A 21453-nucleotide genomic window follows, 5' to 3' on the forward strand; every position below is an offset into this window, starting at 1 on the left:
ACTAAAGGTATCAACATATATCCTGGATAAACAACACCCACTGCTTTTGAAAGTTCTTAATATTAAAGGGTAAGACAAATGGTGTTGAGGAGAAAAAGTACTGGCAATAGAGTTGAACATATTTTATAGTATACTCACACGTATTATTTTCTGCGGTACAAAATTTCCTGCAGATAAATAGCAATTACACGTTATGTGCTTCCTTCTCTTTGTAGGTTCTGTTTACTGTTCTCACTCACCGCCTCCCTAAAGATATAAATATACATGGAAAATAACATAATAAATATCCAGGGGAAATAAGAAATGGAAACTGTGACCCCGGTGTCATCAAACATCTCAGTGGCACTAAAAAAAAATGAAAACGCCGAGTTTTCATATTCTGTGTTTTCGATGAAATGAAATAGCACATTTTTGTGGCTACCAATCAAGTAACTATACCAGAATATGTAGCCAAGTCTAAATAAAGGTCTCAGTTTTTGATTAAAGTGTTTGATGAGTTCATTAGTTGGATGGAAATGACGGCTGTAATAATGATGACGTTATCCCATGGTTCCTGAAAATGGAGGAGAAGCTTGGAAAGCAGAGAGTGAAGGTGGAATAAAATAGGATCACGTCAGGTGTGTGTTAAATACCTGTTACCCAATTGAAGTTACTGCTCCTGATTGGTGTCCTGCTTCTCCTTCGGCTCTGTTGTAAAAGTAATGAGCAAGGATCATCCTTTGGGGAAAATTTCCTACAGTTGAAAGTAGGAGCTCATGTATTTTTTGAGACTTTCCATGTTCCTATAATAACTCAGGTTGAAGGAAAAAAGTGTCAGTAAAGAGAGAGCATTCTACGTAAAAGAGATCAACTTGTGTAGAATTGTGTAGGACCTAAAATATCTGATTATGGCTTTATTCAATTAATTATGATGTTAACTGGAAGGCAGATGTGTGTGTTTATGTTTCCATATGTATGATCCCCTTATAAATAGTATACTTTATATGAAAAACTCTAGTCTTATATTATATGTTCATTATACTGCATCATTGCCACAATGGGAATGAAGATTATATGAGATTAAATGTACTAAACAATTTTTGTCAAATTGTCTATAAGCCAGGTTCCTGGAATGGTATTGCCATTCAGGGTTATTTACTTCAATAAAACAAATATATACAGAGCCCGCTGTTCAGCACATAACAAATATTGACAAGAAACACCCATGTGTCCCAGTCATACACCGAAACTATTTCATTTAAGCAATATACTTGACGGAGGATTTAGAATCTTGTCCTTAATGTCATGCAATTATTTCTAACTGAAATTATGCTTTAAAGAAATCAGTGTTTTCTTGTATTTCATCTCAGTTCTATTCTACTTTCCATTATGGCGTTGTAGGCAAGGAGTGCTTCTGAAAGAGAGAGGTTGTAAGATTCGGCTTGTGTCAAAAGCAATACGGAACGGTGAACAGAGAGGCATGGGTTCCAATGGACATTGGCCATTTTATCACACAACTGCGTTGGCCACTCTGCATCACGAGTCACACAGAAGAACGTGTTCAACCACACACATGGGTCCAGATTACATGTGTCCAGGCTAACATATGCCTTGTTTTTTCTATTGAAAACCATAACCCAGAGTGAGAGCTTCCAGAATGAACGTAATGTTTGGGAGCCAGAGAAACTGTAGGAAGCAGAGGGCAGAACCGTAGCTCAGTCGGAGACCCTGCAAATCTCTTTTAGAAAGGCTGCCCCTTAAACATACATCCTGAGATCATGAGATCCTGAGCGGGAAGGTTCCACCCCAGTACATCCTGGAAAAATTGCCAACATTCCTCCCACATCACAGAGGAGAGGACCGAGTACCAGCTGGCATGTGTCCGTGGGATTCACTGTCACCCCAGTCAAGGAGTCACTGTGAACTCGGCTAACCTTCGGTCCTGCTTTCCCTGCCCACAGTCTGTGTCCTGAGAACCAGGTACGTCTCCCCCGTGGGACCTAATCAGCAGGAGGAAGAACTCACCCCTGGTTCCTGCCCAGCATCACCTGTCCCTCCTCATAACTCACTCCCTTTCCCTGCGCCGGCCACTGCACAGGGCCTGTGCGGTGTTACTGGATTTCTGGGTGTTCAAATAAACTGATTGAAGAGCGAAAGTGTCCACGTGTCTCTGTGCAGCACGTGGCTTAACTTAAAAAACACACAAATATCACACAAATTGACCTCTTTGGGGAAGGGTGGGGGGATGAGCAAGGCTCTGGTGTGGAAAGCAGTTCTGAGCCGATGGGGTCATGCAATGTCATGGTCGTGCGGAGCAATGAACTTGACATCACTTCATAACGTATCCGAGTGTTCCCAGTTCAACTTGGTTGCCTTAACGCCTAGTCCAAGGTCACACCCTTGAGCGCCAATCAATTATTATCTGAAGGCATTGTTCTCAGAAATAGTACCACAGTCAGTGTCTCCATTCCAACCCAGAGAAAAGGTATTAAAGGCTTATGCATATATATATATATATATATATATATATATGTATGTATGTATTTGTTCCCAAAGCCAGAGGAAATGATAATTATGTCATGTGACAGAATTGTTAGCTAATGCTACAATCATAATGCGATCGAGTATCATGTATCAGATTAAACTGTTATATGTACATATACTAATTCTATGCCCGTCTACATAGGATAAGCTTAAACTTACACTATGTTATATATAAAAAATATCTCAAATATATCTCGAAAAACACCAGTTACTTCGTGAAATCAAAAGGAGACCGTATCGTCTTTTGAGATGTCTACAAAAGACGATGATAGGCAAATCGAAAATGGGAGCCAAAATCAGAATCGGATGAGCGCTTCCGCGACCCCGGGGTTGCGTTGACATTCCCCCCGTGTTCTGCCTTCACTTTGCTGTTAGAAACGAGCTTTTCCTCTGCGCTATAACACACTGCCCTCGGCACGCTTACTTCTCACAACATCGCCAAGGGCCGCACCAGCAAACACGTGATATCTGCTTTAAACTACTTTTTTAAAAGAAACAGATGCAGGGTCCCAGTGGGAAATATCCACGTGAGCCCGTTCATTCATTCATTCATGTATTCATTGACGTGCTTAGGAACTACTGATTAAGAACCAGCCCTGTTTCTTAGGCAGTCCACTTTGTAATTAAAACCAATGATAATACCTTCATCCACAAAGCATGTTTTGTGTTCTCCATTTCAGCAGTGTCTTGTCTTAATCCCTAAAACTGAGAGTTCTTAAGGTTAAGACACGCTTGCTGTTGCCCATTCCATTGCCTGTTACCCAGTACCCAGTACTCTGCAAATACTAAGAAATGTGTAATGAATTCAGTGATTGCTTCACTGCTCAGTGACCTTGGGATTATATATAGTGATTTCCTACCTTTTGTACTTGGTTGAACTACCTTATCCTAACATGACCTTCACCTGGAAGATATTACCTAAAATTTCATTTAAAGACACTTGTGCATGTAAACGATCTTTCCTGTGTATTGGGTTCTTATCATCATTTTTGTTGGATGAATTTTAGCAAGATTCCATACAAAATTTAATTTTTTCAACATGCATTTCCTTTAAAAATGTTTATAGTGAATAAAAACAAGAAATGGGTTTTTCCCGAAGTGTACCGGTAGGGATGGGATCTAGGAAATAAACATTAATTTTTTTCCACTCATTATCAGAGCGATAAGCTGGGCTTGATGTTACAATCCTACCTGAAAAGGGGGAAACCACGCTAAAGTCTTTCATTTAAAGGAGGCTCATTCTGAAGCGGTGGGCAGAGGGTCTGTGCCACCTGCGTGCTCAATCCACGCCCTTGACCAAGTCCCTCTTCTTCTCAACACCTCATTTTCCTGGGGAATCAGACAATCTCAGGGCTTGTCTCCAGCACAAGGCAGCCCCACGTGTTGCAAAAGGGGAATAAACCTAACAGACCCAGACAGAGAGAGAGAGAGGGAGAGAGAGAGAGGGAATTTATTTCAGGAGCCAGAAGCAGCTGAGCGTGAAAATAATGTCGCTGTGTTCAGGTGTGAGCACCTGTGCAGGACAGGTTGGGTCAGATGTCGGCCGGTACAGAAATCTGCAAGGTCCTGCCATCACACTCACGCAGGGGGCCGGGAAGTATTCCCGTGAGAAACAGCGAGCCTCCTTTGTTCCAGGCATCGCCTCTCAGCACAGGAGGCTATTTCTATTTCCCCTTGTCCCTCTTCGCAACTCCGTCTGCAGAATGACAGTGTATTGTCACGCGCCGTCCATGGGCTACGAGATAAGGAATGTTAGAGAAGAGTAGATGCCACGACTCCTTTTATGCAAAACTGGGCCAAGAGGGCAACTGTGGATTTTTAAATAAAAATGTTCCTTGTGGTTCTGGCCAGGTGGCTCGGTGGGTGGGAGCATCGTCCTCTGCACCAAAGGGTTAGGGGTTCTATCCCCACTCAGGGTGTGTAGGGGAGGCAAGCAATGGATGACTCCCTTCCTCTCTGTCTAAAATCACTAAATAGACCCACGGGTAGGGATTGAAAAATAGAGAAATAAAAGTCTGCCGTATGTAAAGCAACCTTCACTTCTTATCTCCCATACAAGAGTCTCCATGTAGCAAGTATGCCCCCATTTCGTTAACCCCTGTGTCAGCTTCTGAGGCTCCCTGTGACTGAGCGGACGGTTGCACGGCTCTCAGCTCCTGCCGACTCCCTAATCCATCCTGGGCGGCCAGCCTTGTGGCGTTTCATACCACGTCCATATGGCTATTGACTGACAGCGTAAAGTAGATGAGGAGACACTACGGGGCCTCACTCCGGGTCTGTGGCTTGGCCCTCCCAATGCATGGGAACCTATTGGCAAAGAATTGACCAAGCAGAATGATGAATGCAGGTACCTGCATTAGATGATCACTCAGAACCTTTAAACCAAGGTTGTGTTTTCTACGTGAGAAATACTGGCTTTTCCTAGCTCCAACTGCTGCCGGACTTGACTTCAAATATAATTTGTACATCTGCACCTTGCAATTATTTAACAGAGGTGTTAAAGACCGGGTCTAAATTTCTAACAAACACCGGTCACTTCCCCATCTTCTGATCTGCCTCGCCATTTATAAAGGCCGGTTGGTTGCTAAGTTCAAAGACGCCCCACCATCTTCCTGCATGGAAAAAGCTCCGAGCCTGCTCAGGGCGTTTTGAGTATACCCGAGTGCCCAGGTATTTTAACCTGCAGTGCACTCTCTGAATTTGTAAACAAGTCTGTGTTTAAACTTCCCACTGTTTGTGTTGGTTGGCTTTTATCTAACAGGCAAAACACGGTTCAGTTCCCAGTATCCCAGAGTAAGGCGGGAGAGCAAGCAAAGCTAGGCAATTTCCTCTCTTGAAACTTCCATTCATGTCCAGGGTGGGAAGGGTTCGTGAGCCTGTAAAGCAGGATATCAACCCGATTTCCCGGTGGTTCTCAGACTTTACGTAGGTTTCGATGCTCTGGAAGTCGTGGGGGAACACAGAGTCCTGGAAACCACCGATTCTGAAGGTCCGCTGACGGGTGTATACATTTTCACGTATACTCTGCTGCAGTGAGCTCTCTACTTGGGTGAACACGATGTTATCACGCAGTAAGGACTTCACTCAAGCCTTAAAGTATTTTTTTATCCCTAAAGGTAATTAACTGGGGAAAACGAAACGCCTGTTCGCTTATCCGGCCACACAAATACAACAACTTGTTAAACAGATCAATGTGTTAAATAGACAACTGGGTAAGGTGTGCCTTTATCTGTCCCCACTTTCCTTTTCGTGCGTGGTTTCCACGTGTGCACTCGGGGGAGCATGGGAGCATTTAGAATAAATCTGGAAAGGTGACAGAAAAGAAAAGGAAAAGAAAAAGAGGCTATATATGCTAAAAAAAAGGCAGTGTGTCTTTATTCCATCACATCTGTTGTGGATAAGACTCCCAAGCTATTAAAAAAGAGAACAAGATGGGAAGCTTATGACTGATAGGAGCGTCGTGATTCTGGAGGGCAAAGAGAGTCGTTTCTGCATACCTTCACGCATTCTTTCTGAAATATCATTTTCTTAACCTTTCTCGGAAGCTAAGAACTTTGACATAACATATATATTGACTTGGGGCATGACATTAAAAAGTCAGGTGATTCACTCGCTTAGAAGGTTTCAAAGACGATAAAAATAGAGGATTTATTTCCCTGTCTTATTTGTGATTGCCTTGACTGTCTGATATTGTCTCATTTACATGAACTTTTCTCCAGTCAGTGGGGAAACACGTCCTAAAAGCTGGTGTTTGGGGATTTAAATATTGAAAGATAATTTAATGCTCTTACAGCCTGACTTGTGTGCATGAAATAGATGGAGACCACAGAGAACAAGGACGTTGTCTGTGAGGTTTGCCATTGGGCTCGGCTCACACTTGCTGGGCGGTTTAGCTGTAGGAGAAAAAAATAGACCTATTAGCCACCAAAATATCTCAGATGTGAGCCTTGGAGAAGGAGAATTTGAGAGTGTGATTTCTATACACGTACAGAAACACCCACACATATTCATGTGAGCACAGTGTCTCCTGCGCTATCTATGATAACTGCTTGTGTTAGTGTAACTTATTAAATCAAAAGAAAAAAAAGAGGTTTTGGCCAGCGGAATGTTTGTGTCAAATCCCCCAAGCTAAGCAGATCTGTGGGCTTGGGGGGTGTGTTCAACTCATTCCATTATACTGGTTTTATACTCGGCCCTCCGTGGCCTTTCAAACACTGGGGATAAGATAATAAGGGAAATCGTAAGACCTGGCTGTGTTTGTCTGCGAGGGCGGACATAACAAATACCCCAGGCTGGCCGGCTCAAACAACAGACATTTCTTCCTCCTCGTCCTGCAGGCTGGAGGCTGAGACCCAGGGGTGGGCAGGGCCGGCTCCCCCTGAGGCCTCTCTCCTGAGCGTGTAGGTGGCTCTCTTCCTCCGCTGCGTCCTCACACAGGCATCCCTCTGGGTGTGTCTGCTTCCCCATCTCCTCTTCTTATAAGGACCCCAGTCCTGTGGGATCAGGGCCACCCTAGTGACCTCAGTTTACCTTAATTACCTCTTTAAGACCCATATGCAAATACAGCCCCATTCTGAGGTCCTACAGGTTGGGATTTCAACATATGAACTTGGGGGCACAATTCAGTCCCAATGCTGGCCATGTGCATAGGGAGAGGGACTAATGGGGACCTACGGGTACAAGGCAGAGGTTTCTCTCAAACCGGTTAGCCATACGACTGGTTAAAATGTGCAACATGAGTTGTATTCTCTGAACACTCCCCATTTTAATCACCTTCAGTAAATAAAGTTTAACCGCCGTCTTCACTTACTTTTTATGCTTTGGGCAGTAATTCCTCCTGCATCCCATCTGTTTGCTTCCATATTTTTCCTCACAGCACGCCCATTTCCAGCAGGTACGCCCTAACAAATGTAATTGGAATATAAATTCTTTATCCCATGTATAAAAGGCCCACCACATCCACCTGCCTTCTAATCCACTGCTGTTCTCCAGAATCCCCAATTCTCAACCTCAGATGGTTTAATTAAGGTGGGGGGAGCTAGATCCATATACCTAACTAGATTTTCCAGTTTGCGTTCCATTCGGCAAGGCCCCTCTTGAAAAGTGTACAGTAAAAGAGAAACCATTCGACACGATTTCTATCTCCATGTGTAACTCAGGTTCAGCAAAATCAGGCTAGCTCTTGGAGGAGGAAGAAGCCAGAAAGAGGAGGAGGCAGGCAGAGAGGCAGGCATGAGCTGCGTCTCCGTGCTTCTGAAATGGGCAGGTGCAGATCCAGGGATGCTCTCTTCATTCGATCTCTGCGGGAGACAGGTGTGCCACGGTGTAGTTAGAACTTAGCACGGTATGATTCGAAGCAACATTCCCTAAGTTCAGTGCTTTGCACAGTGAAAACACAATGATGTCAGAGAGAAAGTTCCAACCGAAAAAGTCATTCCCACTCACTCATATGGAATCTCTTAGTCGGTCTTACCGGCACGAACACACACACTTCTCATAAAAGTTTTGTTTCTCTGGCTGAAACTGTTCCAAAGCCATGTCTTGAAAACGGCTCACCTCCCAGCAGCGGAGAGTAAATTGAGTAGCTCAGTGGAAGGGCCACTTTCAGATTTCGCTATATGACAGTGTTGTCAACGCGTATAATTCCATAAATCATCATACACCCTAGGGGAAGTGATCCCATCTGTCCTGCATTAGAAAGCTGCATATCCTTTTTCAATGACACGGGGACATTGATCTGTCCCCTGATATGGAGACTTAACTGGCTTGCACGTAAAATTATGTCACATGAAATAAAAGTGGCTGAAAGGGTGTAAACAACACAGAAAGATAATTAAAAAAATATATATATATACAGGATGTGAAGTGCTCAGCAATCTGTCACTGTCCATTTCGTAGTAAAAGGCAAAGAGGGTTGTGGGCATTAAAAAGGTAATAAAGATTTTACAATATTTAACTTGAAAGAACTCTGTGCAATCGAAGGCTGTTACATAAATGGAGAAAGTCATAAAATCACCTTTATGTGTTAATGAAAGAGATCGACCATTTCTGATAACGCTAAAAGCAGGCATACCCAAGGTCAAGCAGCGCTGCCCCTAAAAGTTTACCAAGATATATCAGAATATGTCCATAATAAATCTGTGCAGGAATGAGTAGAGAGAGTCCATTACTAGGAAAAAAGGCCATATTTCATCCGCAGGAGGAGGAATGAAAGAATGGTGATATAGGCATACAACGGCCTATTACTTGAAAGCAAAAATATCCAAACTATTGATACAATAACACTGGTGCATCTTTAAAGAAAAAAATGCTGAAAGAGCCAGATACAACAAACAATATTTCTTCCATGTCTATGAAATCTGAGAAAAAGCAAAATAGACCCGGGGTGGGAAAGAATGAGAATGCTGTTTACCTGGGTGGAGGTGTGACTTGACCGGGAACCTCATGAGGAAGTCATGTGAGGAAGCCGCTGAGCGGCAGTTCTGCGTCCAGACAGAGCTTTGGGTCCACAGGTGTGTGGTTGTGCAGACCCCACACAGGTGTGCTCCAGCTAGCTAGGTACATTTTACCTAGAAAATCACACACAAAAAAGTCACCAACAAATATCAGTAATACACATGCTAACGTGTTTAGCAATGAGCTGTATAACATGATATGGTGCTTATCTTTAAAGGTAGGCAGATCAATAGGTGACAGATGATTGACAGGTAGATGATAGCTCAATAGATAGATAAATAGACACATGATAAACTTACTAAAGTAAAAGGTGCATTTTTGTCAATGTTATGCTTGCGATCACTGAACAGTTTTTCCAGTTTCCTGAATGTTTCACAATTTTAATATCTCCATTGGCAAAAAAAATAATAACGTACCACCAGAATTAGATGTTAGCCAATGCTCAAGCGTAATTCTTCGGTGAAGGCAAGGAGATAGAAAGAAAAACACTTGCAGAAATTAGCTAGAAGCCCAGACCCCAGCGTGGTACTGGAATTTTGAGGTTGTTGACAAGTTGGCAACTATGTTTTTATATGATTATTAGCCACTTAATATTTATTTCACTGGAGGGAATGGTTTTGACGTTTTCATAAGCACAATGGTTTCTATTTAATTGCGCACTATGGTGCAAGGAAGATTGGTGTTTCTTTGTTCAGCGCAGATACGCCGACAGTGTCTGAATTTGCAAACTGGAACCCCATTATGCGTTGGAGCTTAAATGCGTTTCTCAGCTGCTTCGTCCATGAACAGAGAAGGGTTATTATGACCACAAGTCCCCCTTACCATTTCCTTATCTCTCCAACATTCTTTAGAAATTTAGCCACTGAAACTATTTTGACAATGAAATTAGTTCAAACCCTCTTTTGCAGAAGATAAACTGGTAATAAATGCGCAGCATCGAACTTCTAAAGCACTTGAATCATGTCTCTATCAACAAAATAGTCAATTGTAAAAAGTGACCACACACAAAAAAGAACAAATCACTCAAAAACATGTTACTGGGATGTGTTTATAAATTTACTTTCTTGTCTTCTAGTGGCTTCCAGAACCCTTTCAGGGAATGTAAGAAGCTTGAAATCTTTGTGCCAAGATCCTTGTTCGTTGAGGAATGACGCTTTCGCATTTGCTAACATCTAATTCTGGCAGTACTTTTTTTTTTTTTTTTTGCCAATGGAGATCCTTCTTGCTCCTTTTGTTGATTATGTTCTAGTTAAAGGTGAGATCATATGGTATTTGTCCCTCACCGCCTGGCTTAGTTCACTTAGCACAATGCTCTCCGGTGCCATCCATGCTGTTGCAAAGGGTATAAGCTCCTGCTTTCTCTCTGCTGCGTAGAATTCCATTGTGTAAATGTACCATAGTTTTTGACCCACTCATTTACTGATGGGCACTTAGGTTGTTTCCAGCACTCGGCTTTTGTAAATTGTGCTGCTGTGAACATTGGGGTGCATAGGCTCTTTTGGATTGGTGTTTCAGGGTTCTTAGGGTATAATCCCAGCAGTGGGATTGCCTGGTCAAAAGGGCAGTTCCATCTTCAGTTTTCTGAGGAAATTCCATACTGTTTTCCACAGTGGCCTCACCAGTCTGCATTCCCACCAGCAGTGCGCTAGGGTTCCCTCTTCTCCGCATCCTCTCCAACACTTGTTTGTTGGTTTGGTTATGATGGCCATTCTGACTGGTGAGATCCTTTCTTTAGAAATGATAAAGAAGATTGATCATACATTGATACCTAATATTACAAGTATCGTCACAATATTCACTAGACTCTGAGACAAAGAACACCCTGAGCAGCCGTGGTGTTACGATCCTTCAAGGCAGGCGAATATTTCTAGGGTGGCAGCGAACATATATTTCTAGGGTGGTCGTGACAAATGGGGACCCGTCTGCTTTCTGACCTTCTGTGTTTTCCTCAGATGCACGATATCCTTTCACCGCACGAGCCTCCTGTGCCCTTGTTTCTTCCTGCTTCCCTTTGATGGCCGTGTCTCGGTCCCTCAAATTAGTGATGATATATGTCTCTCTATTTTGTTTAACAGACTGGAGATTTAAAGTGAATTTTTCTGGAGAAAAGTGATGAGAGACAGCCACCGACCATTTTGCTGATCTCCTTAGTTCTCACGGATACCCCACATTGGAAAAACTAAGCCCAGCCAAACTGAGACCAAGAAAACAAAACAAAAAGACTCAGGCCAGCATAAGCAGGGTAGAGAAAGTTCAATTTGAACCTCAGATCTGCAAGGAATGAAATTAGCTTGGTGGCAAAGAAAATGTATACATACAGTATGATTTTAATGGAAACTTTTCTATTGACTTCCTCGGTGCACCCTTTAATTTTTTCCGAGAGAAGTTTGTCATAGACATTTATGTGAAAATTTTATTTGATATATTCATATTATATATCCTATCATATATCCTTATTTATACTTGTGTTCCATGCTCTCCATTCGCATCTTTGACTACATCAATCTAGATCTCTATTTTCTCGACTCAAAGTTAAACAGTCCTTGTGAAAACTAAGGTATTCTCTATTTAATAATCATGCATGTATGTTTACATTTTTCATATATTTATGTTTTTTTAATAGGTTGTATCACACTGTGCACATGCCTGTACGTGGGAATGAAATGAGATGATGTATATCAAAATTTTTTTTTAATTTTTAAAAAGATTTTATTTATTTATTTTGAGGGAAAGGGGAAGAGAGGGAGAAAGAGAGAGAGAGAAACATCACTGTGTGGTTGCCTCTCATACACCCCCTACTGGGGACCTGGCCCGCAACCAAGCATGTGCCCTGACTGGGAACTGAACTGGTGACCCTTTGGTTCTCAGGCTAGCATTCAACCCTCTGAGCCACCCCAGCCAGAGCAGTGCCAAAATATTTTGAAACCTGTAAATGCATAAATCAGTGCTCATATTCATGGTTGGAGCCTCTGAAGCTCAGACAGGTCAAGTAACTGTTCCAGGAGAGTACTGTCTCCTTTCTCTCTCTCGGTAACCATGCAAAAGTCGTTGACTTTATGTTTGTCTAACGTGACTACACGTGCTTGAGAGAGCACTTCCCATCTGCTAACAGCGGTTAATTATGCCAGTAATTGTACACGAAAATGATAACTAAGAGGTATCACGTGAAGGGAGGCATCTCCTGGCTGACCCACAGTACGGGCCCTTCGGGAATCCAACACCCCCAGAGTCCGTGGCTTCCGTAAGTGGCAATCACCGCTTCACAGCCATGATTAAAAACACCCGAATGCCACATATTGAATTGATCGATGATGATTTGATAAAGTGGAATAGGAACATAAAACAAACATTTGCTCTCCACAACGGCAATAAGCACTATGATGCTCCACGGATTTCCTGTTAATCAGTTTAAAACGTCTGATCAATATAAACTTTTGAACCCCTGATTTCCAATGAGAAGTAAGACACGTCTGCCCCAGTAACCAAATTAATTTCAAAATACCGCATGTCCCCCTATAATGGCTGTGCACAATATTACCTTTAATGGGAGTTGTCCTTCAAAGGGAAAGGTTTTAAAATACCATTTTATTAGCATGGTACTATATAACTCTAAAATAGTCCATAATTCTGGCAGAGTACCTAATTTATGTTTAATCTCATTTAAAACATCCCAAGGAATACATTAAACTCTGAAGGAGCTACAGAAATTGTGTCTTTCAAAGATAAACGGAATTGGACGGCTCAGGCAGAGAGCGGCTTTTCCACGTTGGGCCCCCCGTTTTGAGTGCGGTCACGTCTGCAATCGATAGGAACTCAATTACTACAAATAATGGAAATCGTCATTCTTTATTCCGCGAGTGTGCTAGGCTTGCAGGATTTATTAGGCTTTATTAACTAAAAAGGAGATTATAGTATTGTAGGGGAAGCTGTTATTATTTTAGAACCGAGAACGCTGAGGTCTGCGGATGAATATTTATGGAAGAGGAAGAGAGGGTTGGTGCTGAGGGAAAACCCAGAGCACAGTGCACCTGTCAGAGGGCAGCATCATCCGGACGATGCTCGGGAAGGACGGTGTGGCTCAGTGGTTTGGAGAGACATCTGCACACAGAAAGGTCACAGGTTCGAATTCTGCTCAGGGCACGTTCCTAGGGTGTGGGTGAGATCCTCGGTCAGGGCATGTACTGGAGGCAACCAATTCATGTTTCTCTGTCACATCGATGTTGCCTTCTCTCTCTCTCTCTCTCTCTCTCTCTCTCTCTCTCAAGTTAGTGAATGTATCGTTGGACAAGCATAGAAGAGAAAGACAAAAAAAGAGATGTTGATTCTCTGGTGGGTGGTAGGCCTGCGGGGGATCACTGCATGAGTTATATACATGTCTAAACTATGGTGTGCACCTGCGGCTAACGTCCTATTGTGCATCAATTGTAACACAAAAATTAAAATTGAATAAACAGCAAAGGAGAAAGAAGGGTAGGGACAGCATAGTGGATGCGCAGCCAAGTGTCCTGGGTCACCTCCCTCGAATGGGGCCTTCTTCCCGGACGTGAGCATGGACCTTCATCTCTTTGAACCTCAGTCCACAGCAGGTGCTTGAATAAAGCGGATTTGTTCAACGTCGTTTCTCATTGTATAATGACGATGAGCAAGCTTGATAAAAAACAACGTCACCGCCCGCCCGGAGCCCCAACTGTGTGGCGTCTGCATGTTGCCTTTGGGGGTTTTCTCTGTGGGCTCAGTTTCTGCCCACGTCCCACAGCTGCGTCCACCATCGTCCAGGTGAGTGTGTGTGTCTGTGTCTGTGAGCACCCAACTGAGTATGCAACAAAGACCAGCACACTCTAGTAGGTGCACCAACGAGAAATAAGTATCTGAACTGATTATGTCCTTCACTACATTCTCTTTGGAATCCCCATTCCATGGGTGGCCGGAAGGTTCCTGAGACCTGTTCGCTCTGCCCGGTGATCGAGCTGGTATATACACTTGTCTAAAAGGGCACACCCTGGGCTTTGAAACGCTGCTTGCTCACGGGCATGGCCCCAGGGTGAGCTGCTCTGTAATACTCGCTCCCCGGACATCATCAGCTGTAATTAACTATCTAACACAGAACTTCAACCTTCACGTAGGACCAAGGTAGCATTTGTAGCAGCAGACTGCTAGGATGACGTCAGCGCGAGAATCCACCTTGGAAAATGCTCCTGCTGTTTCCGAATTTCCGTGAAGAAGGTGGATGTTTTCCATACCACAGACAATTCAGTGAAGAAACCCAAGAGGCCTTTTGGGGGCCCAAGAATTTGCACGTCTAACACATTTCAGAGGATGCTGAGGTCTGTGGTCCAGGAAGCATACTTGCAGAAGCCCTGGGTGAATAAATGAGTTTTGAATCATTTTTAAAAATCCTCACTTGAGGACATCTTTATTGATTTGAGAGAGACAGAGAGAGAGAGAGGGAGGAGAGAGAGACACACACACACAGAGGAACATCAATGAGAGACAGTTGCCTCCCATACACACCAAGCCTGGGCATCGAACCAGCAACCTAGGTATGTGCCCTGACCCGGGATCGCACCCTCAACCCTTTGCAGTATGGGATGACAGCTCCAACTGACTAAGCCACCCAGCCAGGGCAATTTTGAAGCATTTAAAAAGTAAAAATAATGTCATTTCATCCAACAAGTATACTAATTTCTTCCAAGACTATTAGGTCTAACTCACTGACTAAACTGGGTTATTCCTTAATGAGAATTAAACAAAAACAGCATCCTCACACACTGATTTTTTTTTTGCCTCAGGAAACATAATTAGCAGCCACATCAAATGCATTAAATAATATCCAGCGGGCAAGCCCTCTGAAAAGCAATGGCAATATTAATTTATGTTCTGGTTTATTTAAAGGATGTTTCTGAAAAACACAGTTGACAACGCTTCATCCTTATAATACTAAGCAGCAGTAAGGTCCTCCTGCAAACCTAATTAGGGCTCAGGCATTATTTAGCATCTGGTACAAAGAGAAGGTTTTGAAAAGCAAATGCAAACACCAGCGATCAGGGGGCATCGCTAAGTAAATAAACGCCCACCGTGGCAGGACCACCACGGGCCATTGTTTTAAGTGCAGAGCAAACATGGGCACCAACCACGACCCAGCACTCCTGGCCCGCCCGCCTGGGTGGTCTTCTGGGACGCTTTCCTTCCCGAAGATAATTGCACAGCTCCATTAGCCCGGCTATCATGCCCACTTTAACGATGAAGCTAATTGTTGCATCCTATTGTCACAGATGCAGAAAAACCCACGGTTTTCTGAAATGCAGAATGCACGCCCAATAGACCTTCCTACTTTCAAAGATCATCTTCTGTTGAATATTAACGTTTTGCTTCACGTCAAAAAGCGGGCCTCTTCATTTTCCTGCCAGCCGCCCGTGCTGTGCTCTGCCCGCTACAGAAAGCTCCCTCGTTATGAAGGGGCCTCACTGCCACCTACAAATAACACGGTTTAAAGAGTTGCTATGACACCATCCAATTTTAATTCTTTAGTGACGGTATCATATGGATGCAGATATTCATCAACACAACACACATGCACACATATGCACACATGTGCGCACATATGTACATACACACATGTTTGTACATGTATACATATGCGTCAACACAACACACACACACACACACACACACACACACACTTGACAAATGCAACCAACCAGCGGCTGAGGCTGCATTTTGCTTCCCAGCACTCTGTCGGCTACAAAGGAAACAAAACAAGATGTGTTCAGGAAAATTCTGTAGGAAGTCGCGTGTAACCCCAATAAATAAATGCCATCCTCCTGTGGTTCACAGATTGTTCGCTCCTCTGTGGGTGCAGACCCGACTCAAAGGGCGCAGGGCCCGCCAAAACACGGTCCACAGCCCTCACGGGCAGGCGCGATGGCCAAGCTCTCTTGTGAGGTTTTGTTAGAGTTGTGGTTCTTCCCCTCCTTCCTCACAGGGCTGGTTTCCTATTCCAATGTGAGGATGTCTTTTGGCTCCTTGCACTCCTGCCCTTCCACTCAGGGGGCTCTGCTTCTTTTCTCAAACTCTACACTTTAGGGCATCGTCTTCTGGGTAAATTTGTATTTTCCCGTGGCAACGGGGCAATGTGTCTAAAATCTGTGAAATTTCTGGCTCTTCCCTCCATCTTCTCCTCTTTCTCTCTCCACTGCCAAAATATCCCTTTGTATTTCTGCTTCAGATATATTTCGTTTGGTGGGGGACGGTGGGGGTTAAGTCCCTCCGGTGTCAGTGTACAGTCTTTGTGTATGGCAGGGTTCCGAGTGGGCACACAAATCACCCTCATTGCCCGGGTGCTTAACCCTTGACGGTAATTGATAGCGTCTCAGTGGGAATGTTAGCAATGGATGCGTTCACCATAGATGTGTTTACAAAACCTGGTTCTGACAGCCACCGTCTTAGAAAGGAGGATCGCAAAGGTGAACACAACAAGTTCCCTTTATTCTTGGAGGTCGCATTTTACTGAGGAAAGTCAGAAAACAATCAAACAAGGACACTGAGTGAAAGCATGCTCGTTTTCTTGAAGTTATTATCTTGCATTTTAAATATACTTCCTGACCTGTTTTAATTTTTACTGGAAAATGTTTTCGTGAAACTAACACGTACTAGTTCAATGTCGCTGGAACCGCATTGCTTTTAGTTCATCGAAATTGCTGACACCATTTGACATTCTTTGCATTCTTTACAAATTTCCAGGGACGCGTGCATTCAGTGCCGTGCAAACTGTCATTAAATTAAAACAGAAAAAATTTTAAACGAGTAGTTTGTAACTGAGACTGTGTTTGCAAACCTAGATTGATTTTCTGTCAAAATCAAATTCATCCAATTGGACTTATCCTGAAATGCTAGTAAGCCTGTTACTGTCCAATAGCAATGAATAATGCTGCTTATTCTTTGGCATCAGAAATCAAATCAAGCTCTGGCTGGGAAGGCCTTCCACTGGGTTCTGGGAAGACATGGAAATGCACAAAAATAATGCATTTCACGTGGAAGTCGAGGCTGAAAAACTTTAATATCTATTCAAATTGCCTCGTTCTAAAATTAAAAGGACAAATCGTTTGAACGGAATGTTCTTACAAAACTTCTCAGGAGTGAACAAAAATAAATCAGAATCACATTAAGTTTCATAGCAGAGAATAAAGACAAGCAAACTGAGAAAGGAGCAGTCACAGGGCTTTTAAAATCCTAGCAGAGGAGTACTAAGTTTAAAGCAGTAACCTGAGATGGGAACCAAGGACACGTAATTACGGGTGCGAGGCTATGTAATTCCTAACGTTTCATAGGCTGTGGACGGAGGGGTTCGGACGTAACTGATGTCAGAATATACGCTATTGTTAACACCCGATGGTTTAAGAGCCAGTGCACACAGCCTCATGTCTACTGATTATTGCTACAAGTATTCAAACTCATTTTTAGATTATTCTCCTTCACTTTCTTAGCTGCATTACAGCTACCAAGGTGTCAGTTGTTAACCCTTTCGCCAGAGGCTGACATACCGAGAGTCTTTACGTTCTGTTCAAATAATTTTGTCTTCTTCATCTATTTTAAAAAAAAAAATTCTGTAACTTAGAATGATGAATTCAAGTCCTTTTTTCTCTGCATTCATTTATTGCTTTCTAAATCAAACCATTTATCTTTATCATAAAAATATTCTTTTTTATTTGAGAGGAGAAATAAAGAAAGGACCTGTAATTTTTAAAGGCATTTATTCAAGAGGAAAAAACTACACAAAGAACGTTTTTTAAAAGAAAGAAGTCTATAAAAAGTTCCTTAAAAAACTGCTTGTTCCTGGAAAGAAATTTCTAGAAAAGTTAGACAACTGGAACTGGAAGAAAAGAATTTGGCATAAATTTGAAGTGTTGTCAGTGGGAAGATGTGTAATATAATTTTAGATGATTTGTAGAGCCTGTATTTTTTATTTTGGTGGGGATATAGATGCATTCATCATAAATAGAAACCTAAAAATTTCTAGGCTTCATTGAAAGTTCACAAAAGCCATTCTTGTATGGACACTTTAAAAATATAAGTCAAGCTAACTTAGGAAGAGAATTTCTTAGGCTTGCACATGGGGTCATCCGTGGATTTATTTATTTATTTATTCATTCATTTATTTATTTATTTTTAGAGAGGGAGAAAGAGAAAGGGAAGTGAATGAGAGAGAGATTTGTTGTTCCAGTTATCGAGGCATCATTAACTGATTTTTGCATGTACCTTGGCTGGGAATCGAACCAGCAACCTTGGCATATCAAGATGATGCTGTAACTTATCTAGCTACCTGGCCAGGGCCATCGTTGGAATTTTATACAGGCAAAAACTGAACACTGGAGCAAGATACCTGTTTCCAAAACCAGAACTGCCTTTACATAGTAATTACATGTCTAAAATCTCTCTATTCTCACAACATATCTCTGTATTTTTCTTACTTTTTCCTGGACTAGTTAGCTTACCACCTGCTCCACCTAACTCTTTAGCTATCCCGTTTCCATTTGTTACAATGTTCTCTCACCGAAGCCTTGCATTTGCTCAAATCAGTCACATACTTGCTCCCTATCGGACAAGTGGCTGTGCTGATTATGACCAGTCAGGTGCGGCGTAAACACGGAGGCTGAGTTGGGTGTACATCCAGGTGTCTTGAAGTGTAGGCAACACCCTGGCTTTAAATTCTTTGGTCACTTGTAAGATGGAGATATTAGAACCTACATCCCAAGATATTAGTGCACAGCCCTGGCTGGGTAGCTCCGTCAGAGCATCGACCCAATACACCAAGGTTGTGGGTTCGATCCCTGGTCAGAGCACATATAAGAATCAATGCTTGCATCAATAAATGGAATAACAAATCGATGTTTCTCTTCATCTCTCTGCCTTCCTCTCTCTCTCTCTCAAAGTTAATAAGTAAATTAAAAAACTCGAAAAGAGCTTGCTGTTAATAAGATGACACCCAAATGAAGCACGCAGTCCCAATCAATGCCCGTTGGCATTGGACAGGGCAGACATCGCTGCTCTTGGGCTGTGGGTTCACAACAGTGAACAAAGGCAGGAGTCGTTAAATAATCCGAAAGCAGACTCGTGTGTACACGTTGGAACATAAAAGGCTTCCCATTTTAAACCAAGAGCCCCTCCCCTTCCTTTCCCTTTTTCAATTGACACAACTATGAGTTTGGGGAGAGTTCCTCCTTGACATGGACAGGGGTGGGAAGTCGGACTCCGGACACCTGAACTGCTGTACAGGATGCCGTCTTGTCCATGGATGCAGGTGCTGCCCCCAAAACACCCACTGTGCTCAGGGCGTCTTTCTAGGGGCATTGGTTTCTGTCCCCATGTCTCCATTTCCAGCCTGTGTGGTCCCCAGGGCTGGGCTGCGTTCCCGACGGAGATGTCCACTATGAAGCTGATGGTGCCGAGTCCACAATGTCACCCCTTCGCCCTTCGCTGCTGGCTTTGACGTCTTGGCTGACGGCCTCAGAGCAGGCTCCACGGCCCAAGCCACAAACAGATCAGAATCCAGGAATGTGACAAAAAGTTGTATTCGTGAATCACGGCCCATTTCATACATTACAAACATAATGTTAGGTCCCGTGGCAGAAACCCAAGAACCAAATGTCAAGTGTTGATATTAGTGACCAGTTATTTGTCAGGAGGACTTTTCTGTGAAAATGCCACTGTATTGAAAATACCATTGGGATTATAATTGTGATTATGATGATCCTTTTCACATTCCTGTTTTTGGGCGGTGTGTCAGCAGAGAGGAACTTGGGCCTATACACACACACACACACACACACACACACACACCGCCTCTCTGGGCATATTCGCATGAATGTAGGTGCCCTGGTCTGCCCTTATGCACAGTTCCGCTGCCTGGACTTCCAGTACCCGTGGCCGACGGCAATCTGAAACGAATCCATGGAAAATTCCAGAAAGAAACGGGTCATGAGTGTTACATGGTGTGCCATCCTGACCGGCGGGACGGAATGTCTTGCTGTCCCTCTCGGTCCCTGCTGGACGTGAACCTTCCGTTTGCCCACAACATCTCTCCTGCACCTACCTGTACGCCCCCTGCCTGGTGTCACCGAGTCGTCCCTTGTGCTCAGCAAGGGAAGAAGTCACACGCACCATGTTTCTCCCTATGCACTGCGATCGCTACTTCCTCCACAACAGGTGGGACACGGAGAGGGCTTCCCAGGAAGCGGATGATATCTTGGAGATGAAAACCCTTACAAAATCCTATGGCCATTTCCCCCGCAAGCACTTGCACTGCCACACGCCTGAACTGGGTTTCAGATTATTTACAGAATATAGCAAAGGCATGCTCTTCCATAAATGATTACGAATATACACGGGGAAGTGAAAGGTGATGGCCAGCCAGGGGGTGAGGGCTAGATGCCACTCCGTCGCCTATACACGAAGCGGCTTTCAGCTCTCTGTTTGGTCCGTAGTCAGACACTGAAAGACGTGGAGATAAAATGAGCATCTCATTGGACGCAGTGACAGCTTTCGTGGTGGCGAAGCAGGCAGCCCGCAGCCCACAGCCCGACTGGGGAGACAGAAACCCAAGGGGATCTCGGAGCGTGGCTGAGACAGCAGACGCCCCCGTGAGCCGGGCAGATCCACACACTGAAAGAGTCGGCTGTGCCAACGGGAAGCCGTCTCTGGAGACCTGTGTGTGGATGGGAAGGGGGAGGAGTGGATGTCCTCCAGGGGGTCGCTGTGTTAATGAGCTCCCTCATCAGGGCAGCTTCTGCTTTGCAATTACACATGCACCCCCGTTGGGAGAGAAGAGAAAAGGAAAACAAAACCCAGATCACTTACATATTTCAGCTTTCGATTTCAAATTTTAAAAGTTACCCTGGAGTAACTTGCGTGATTGAATGAGACATATTTGGGTAGCCCAAGGCCCGAGATGTGGTGGTCCCAGAATTTAGACACCAGAAGTGCCCCTAATGGCTGTGAGTGGTCATTGACCCTCAGCAGTGCCCTCTGCAATTGTTGCAGCTGAGCTCGGGGACAACGTTATTCCGGGTTCTTCTGCACGCCCCCAGGACACAGCTTGCCTCCGCACTCCATCCTACTTGTAGGGTTGCCTTGAAATTGAGCCTCCCAAACCTTCTCACTAAGGATTCCTGTACACCTTGAATTCATTCTGCTTCGGGTCTGCGTAACCCCTGCTAGATCATCTCAGTGTGAAGACCACCCAGTAAACATTATGCTTTCAGATACTATAGAACCTGCTTTTGCTTTTGATACATTTACTTTGGACCTTTAGCAGCCAAAGCTTTTTATAGCCCAGGCAGCACAACTGGATTCCCATATTCTCTGTTTTCTTCACTGTGGGTGATTTATCCTCACTTTACCCCAAAACACCTTAACGCCCCTCTCCCTTAGTCTATTGGAGGGACATCGTAGATGTAGTTACTAATATATACAGTAAAA

The sequence above is a fragment of the Desmodus rotundus genome, chromosome X, assembly GCF_022682495.2.
Source record: "Desmodus rotundus isolate HL8 chromosome X, HLdesRot8A.1, whole genome shotgun sequence".
In the NCBI taxonomy this organism is placed as follows: domain Eukaryota; kingdom Metazoa; phylum Chordata; class Mammalia; order Chiroptera; family Phyllostomidae; genus Desmodus; species Desmodus rotundus.